At 33.8% G+C, this 6,645-nt stretch overlaps 1 protein-coding gene across 1 annotated transcript in view; it reads left to right on the plus strand.

Moving 5' to 3' along the window:
* Window positions 1-1,190, plus strand: part of ptprb (protein tyrosine phosphatase receptor type b) — a 42,157-nt gene extending 40,967 nt beyond the window's left edge. The window contains exon 30 of the mRNA XM_051891387.1: window positions 312-1,190. The gene's annotated coding sequence lies outside the window, so the exon portion shown is untranslated. The remainder of the gene's footprint in view (window positions 1-311) is intronic.
* Window positions 1,191-6,645: the final 5,455 nt, after the last annotated feature.

The raw sequence follows: 6,645 nt of genomic DNA on the forward strand, positions 1-6,645 counted from the left end.
TTGTTATGAATGATATATATAATGTACTGCACACACATATATGATGTACAGTGGCAATAGGGTGTATGAAATAAGATTGTCCAATAGCTAGACAACTTTCAGTCCCTCTCCTCCAGCAACCGTCATTTAAATGAAACACTCTTCAAGTTTGCAATGCTCACTTTCTATCAATTCCCAAAAGAACAAAATCTAGACCCATTCTACATTTTTCTTGTTTCTATAGCCATTAGTGATGAAGAAGAGGGAAGAAAAGTGGATCGCAATTTTTGTTTAATGCTGTATCTGAAAATTCCATGTATTTTTCTTCACAGAGTTCGTGTATACAGGATCAGAAAGACTTTTCCCCTTATTGAACAAGAACAGAAGATAAGCTTTTGTATTTCATCAATATTTTAAATAGCTGTGCATAACAAAGATACATGCTTTATTTTTATACAACTTTTTCATGACATACTTATGTACTGCACACTGTAATTATTTATGTTTTATGCTACTTTTGTTTAATAAATCATATTTAGACTACTGGCACTTTCTGTAATTTAGTATTGATTTTCTTAAATGCATAATGCATGACATACTGTATGAACTTTCATTCTTCTGTAGCTTGGAAATAAAAATCACAATTGTTCTCTAATGAACACCCTCAGTACTCTAGCAAAAGTGTTAAATAAAGGAAATAAGATTTTAGCTTTTTTACTGTGTACAATAGCTTCTTTTTTATGTAAAGAAAATCCTGCTAATGAACCTGAAGAGTGTTCATGTTTAAAACAGTATTTTGGATAAGTGGGATTTAGTAAATGTTAAGTTAACATATGAGTGATATCAAAAACACTTTGTGACCTCCAATTCCATGTGTTGTGAAGTTCTTTCGTGAGTGTGGGCTCACTCGTTTTTTTTTTTGTTTTTTTTTTCTCTTAATGTTGGGGGTATGAGAAATTTAGTTAAAAGAAAATCAATCTTGTTTTGTAAAATATATTCTTGTGATTTATATTTCATCCAAGAGACACAAGCATGTCAATCAGACCTTCAGTTTTACAAGTGCCTGGGGCAATGTTGTGTGAATTCTTATGGTGGCAATCATTCTGTAGGTGCTGTAATTTTGAAGGATAAATTTAGCCTTATGTGGAATTTAAATGTTTGTACAACTCAGCTGTATTTGATTATTAAATAAATATGATCGATTAATTGATTATTACATAAACTTGATTTATTTCCAGCTAAATAAAGATTTGAATTTCAGTTTTGGTAAAAATAAATAAATAAATAAAAAAAATGCATCCTGAATTTTCATTTCGATGCATCCTATTATGGATTTTTCACAGGAAACATGCCTGAATAACATGCAACAAAGTTGACTACCAAATGTGGCCTTTTTTTTGGTCAATCTTTGTCTGATTATGAGAAAATACCATAAACAAAAATGACAACAAACAAAGATTAAATTCATTAATTAACGTTATATGTATTGTTTCACCTTCATTCATTAAAAAGCGTTATATCATCATTATGCACAAAGCAGAGTCATAAATCATTACAACGCAAGACTAACGTGGCAGCGATAGAAATAATACATTGGTATTTTCTACTTTCTATAGACTCAATATTACTAAATACTATGGTAATACTATGGTCCTACCTTTCGTGACTCTGTCTTCTCTTATAAAATAACCGGTAACACTTTACAATAAGGTTCATTAATTAACATTCGTTACCTACATTAGTTAGCTAATAATGAACTTCACTTATACAGCATTTATTAATCTTTGTTAATGTTAATTTCAACATTTACTAGGCTAATAATTATTCAAATCTTGTTAACATTAGTTAATGCACTGTGAACTAACATGAACAGTGAACATCTGTATTTTCATCAACTAACGTTAACGAAGATTAGTAAATACAGTAACAATGTATTGCTCATGGTTAGTTCATGTTAGTTAATACATTAACTAATGTTCAACTAATTAACCTTACCAAATAACCTTTTATCATAGTAAAATAGTTTCCCAACAAACGTATTTTTTAGCTAAAACATGTTGAAGATTAGCATACATTCAGTCGAAACATTAAATAAAATGTTTCCTCACAAAAGCGGTAAGCGGTTTACTTTTTTGGCTTTGTTTGTAAGTGAATACAAAACAAATAAATCAAAATCTAGTGGCTTTGCTTTTAGCGTACATTCCGTTTCTATGGCAACTATGGAATTACAACAAGAAGCGGCACTTGTTACGTCATAGAACAGGCTGTTTAAGAGATTCATTCACAAATCTCTGGAGTTCAGTGATAATCCGAGCCAAGCAAAGAGAGTCACCGAGCGAGTACACTTAACGCTATTTTGCGCTAAAGTTTACGAATACAAATAGTAGAAACACTGTGTACAGACGTCAGTCCATATAGATTCAGTCTATATTCAGCGTGTAGATACATACAGTTTATAGACTCGATCTCACAGTGTGTATCAGGTACAGTTTGACAGCTGAAAAGAGAGACGTGATGTCTGAAGATCTGACTGACCCAGCAGGGGACAGCTGTGGGAATGCCATGGATGCTTCTCCTGTAACCACTGAGAAGGCCAGCCCAACAGGTGAATGTCAACAGAGCATTTGAAATAAATTACAGTGAGATGTGGGAAATGTTATTAAAGGAACACTCCACTTTTTAAAAAAATAGGCTCATTTTCCAACTCCCCTAGAGTTAAACAGTTGAGTTTTCGAATCCATTCAGCCGATCTCCGGGTCTGGCGGTACCACTTTTAAGTGGTAAAAAAAGTGGAGTGTTCCTTTAATGTAAATATAATCTGATATTCTTTTAAATTTAGAATATTTTTAAAAACTTTATAGTTATTGTTATCGTTTTTGGTATGAAGGGGCCTTAACAACTATAGTAATTAACCTATACATTCTAATATCTAGTATCTGAATAATTTTTGGTTTGACTGTATACCCTTTACAAGAACCAACTCAAACCCTTTAGTTATCCCAGACTACATTCCCACTGTTTATGACCAAATCAATATTACTATAAAATAATAATTATGGTTTTTATTGTGATTATTAAATAAAAACATTAAACAAAATGATAAATAAATATTGTAATAATGTACTGTAAATAATAATAAAAATATATTTTATTTTATAATATAACTAAAATTACAATAATTGCTGGTAACCGTTTTATAAAAACTTAAAATAGGTGGTGCATGTAGTATTGTCAGTTTCAAACTGATTGAACTTGCATCCATGATTGAAAGCTTATATTTTTTTAACTATACCTCATTCTTAATATATTTGCTATCATTACTTGCCATTATCAAAATCAGACAGCAATCTCATTTCCATGTATCATTACTGCAACAGGTTATCATATAATGTTTATTTATTAAATGGAAAAATAGTATTTTGCTTTTAAATGCATGTTTAGAATCTATGCAATATGTTCTTCAAGGTTTGCAATATCATTTTGAAAATTTGTCAGGTTTCAATAAAATAAAACTATTTGGTTGTAAATGGCAGCAGTTGTTGCGGTAATGAGAAAAATCAATCAAAATCAAATAAAAATGTTAATTTAAAAATGTATACTATTTCAGAGTTTCAGGTAACTACATAACTGTTAATAATCAATTTTTAAAAATGGAAAAAATGTATTATTAACTTTCCTAATGGTATTGATATTTTCAGACTGTTGCAGTAATGAGATTTTTAAGGACTCGTTTTGGAAAATATGTTCAAAAAGGTGTTAAATTGTCAGTAAGGCTTTTAAAAATAATGATCACAAACATTTAAGAGCTAAAAGAAAGAAAATTAGCTAGTTGATGCAAACATTTTTAATATTTTCAGGTTTGAAATCTTTGACACTAAGATTTTGTGAGAATCACCCAATTATTCATGTTTAATCTGTGATTAGATATGTTTTTAATAGCTTATTATTTCTTTTTAATTCTTTTATCAGAAAATACCAAAGTGATGAACTGCAACAAACTCTTCGCATTCGTCCAAAGAAAATGGAAGGCTATGAAAAAAACCTTCCAGAAGAACAGAGTGGAGCCTGTTGTGGTCCCAGCACAGCCTGATCAAGAACCATTGTGTGTCCCACTTCCAAGTGGTCCTAAATCTGAACCTCAAGTGGATCTGGTTGATGAAGAACAATTGTGCGTCCCAGGTCCAAGTGGTACTAAATCTGAACCTCAAGTGGATTTGGTTGATGCCGAGCAATTATGCGTCCCAGGTCCAAGTGGTCCTAAAACAAAAAGTCAAATGAAAAAAGAGCTATCAATGTTACAAACGTATATCCCTCAAAGTGTGTCCCAACTTGAGGAATGCCTGTTGGATTCGACATTGATCTGGGAACCTGTCACTGCGGTCTGGCACAATGTCTTCATAGGAGATGAGTAAGTCTACAACACAGACTAACACACACATATATGACATACCACACCTTGTGATAAATGTAATACAGTAGGGTTAGGATCATGATTTTTTTTTTTTTTTTTTTTTTTTGTAATATTACAGCTCACCATGTATATTAGCACCGTTGTTTGCTTTTGGCATCTGATAGATAGAGCATTTGGAATCAGAAAGAGTGACTTGAGACTTAAAGGTGCAATATGTAAGATTTTTGCAGTAAAATATCCAAAAACCACTAGGCCAGTATTATATATTTTGTTCACTTGAGTACTTACAATATCCCAAAAGTTTCCAACTATTTGTAAATCATGAGAAAATTGCAATTTTAACCAAGGCTCCGGGACGTGTGAGGAGTCGCCTGTCAATTGCGTCATCATACCCGCGTTACCCTCGGTTTCCGGTTTTCTTTTGTAAAAACCATGGAAACACCAAAGACGCTTTAATTTTTAAATGTTTTAATAGACAAGGGAACAACTGTTTGGATACGTTTATAGACAGAAAACTAATTATTGTTATATAGCTCAACAAGATTAGTCTTATTGTTTAAATCTAATTTTCTTGATTTTTGTTGCGAGTACCATGCTTTACCATGCCTCAGAGAAAAACACTATTTTGTCAAGTAGCTAACATAGCATAATCAGATGCAGCTTTATTTTTAGTAACAGTAATACAGAATTTTCTCCATCATACAATATGTTTTAAAATGAATTGCATGCCATTTATCAACACAAGCCATCCAGCATTTAATATGATATTCCTAAAATCGATCTAGCTTACTGCAGTGTGTCTCAAACAAGTGTCTCTCAGCAGCCGCCGAGCAAACACACAGAGTGACGTTATAACATCATTTTCAACACTCTCAAATGTATATGATAAACAGAGGTGTGTTACCTCATACTCATGACCGGAAAAGCAGAAGCGGCGCCAGCGACTGTGGCATAATAAAAGTTCCGCTGTGTTGCGCAATCGCTCCAGCAGCCTCATTCAGCTCCCACAACACTCGGTCCTGGTCTGCTTCATACTACAGTAACGTTAATAATCTCATCCATGAACATGATTTCTTCCCGAGTCCTATCCCGATTATTTTCCATCGGCTGTGATGTGAAGACCACATGTCCCAAGATTCCGCGCTCAAACTTGCCATCATCAAGCTACGCCTTTGTTTTGAATAGGCCTCTAGCGACCTCTAGCGGACAGAAATCTTACATACTGCACCTTTAACAGAATCAGTACTAACTGTTGTTGATAAAAAAATCAGTGTGAGTGGAATTAGTGTGAGTAGAATCTGTGTCCCAATGTGTAGAGAGCCAGGATCCTTTACCAGTGCCAGAATTCATGTACACGATATACTAATTCACAAGCTAGAGAGTTGATTGAGATGCACCCTAATCTATTCTGTTGTGTTCTTTTGCAGAGAGACAGCAATGGGCCAGGCCAAACTGAAGGAGATGGGTATTACACACATCCTAAATGCTGCAGAAGGTGAGGTTGAGACAGGGGCGGAATATTACAAAGGCATGAACATCACTTACTACGGTGTGCCTGCAATGGATGACCACGAGTTTGACATCAGCTACCACTTCAGTCCAGCTGCAAAATTCATCCACATGGCCCTGAGTAACCCAGAAAGTAAGAGCTGACACACACACACACACACACACACACACACACACACACACGTTGAGTTTCAATGTATTATGAGGACTTCCCATAGACATAATGATTTTTATACTGCACAAACTTTATATTCTGTCACCTAAACCTACACAGCAAAATCCCCAGAGTTAAATCAACTCTGCTCAGAGTACATATGGTCCCTCTCTATATAGTGTTAAAGTAACACTGAAGCAGAGTTAAAGTTAATGAGATAATTAAGTGATTAATTAACCCTTTCACACGTACGTTTAAAATACTCTGGCTGAGCCCCCAGCGTGAGTTTTTCAAGGCGTCAGTTATTTAGAACGTATCACTTTATTGTTTCCATGGTGATGCGTTATTGCTTGTCACGTAACACACCGCAGCGCTGTATGACTGATGATCTGCTTTTATTTCATTTTTCCTTTTTTATTCAAAATATTCACAATATCTGATATTCCAATTGTCAAATATGTGCAAGTGGATGTGTTAAACTAACACTTTAAATGTCTAAAACCTAAAATAAACATTATGTGGTTGAAAACACTGCACAGCACATTTGAATTTGGCAGTTGATCATGTGATGCGCTGAACGTTCTAATCACAC

Source organism: Ctenopharyngodon idella, chromosome 4, assembly GCF_019924925.1.
Source record: "Ctenopharyngodon idella isolate HZGC_01 chromosome 4, HZGC01, whole genome shotgun sequence".
In the NCBI taxonomy this organism is placed as follows: domain Eukaryota; kingdom Metazoa; phylum Chordata; class Actinopteri; order Cypriniformes; family Xenocyprididae; genus Ctenopharyngodon; species Ctenopharyngodon idella.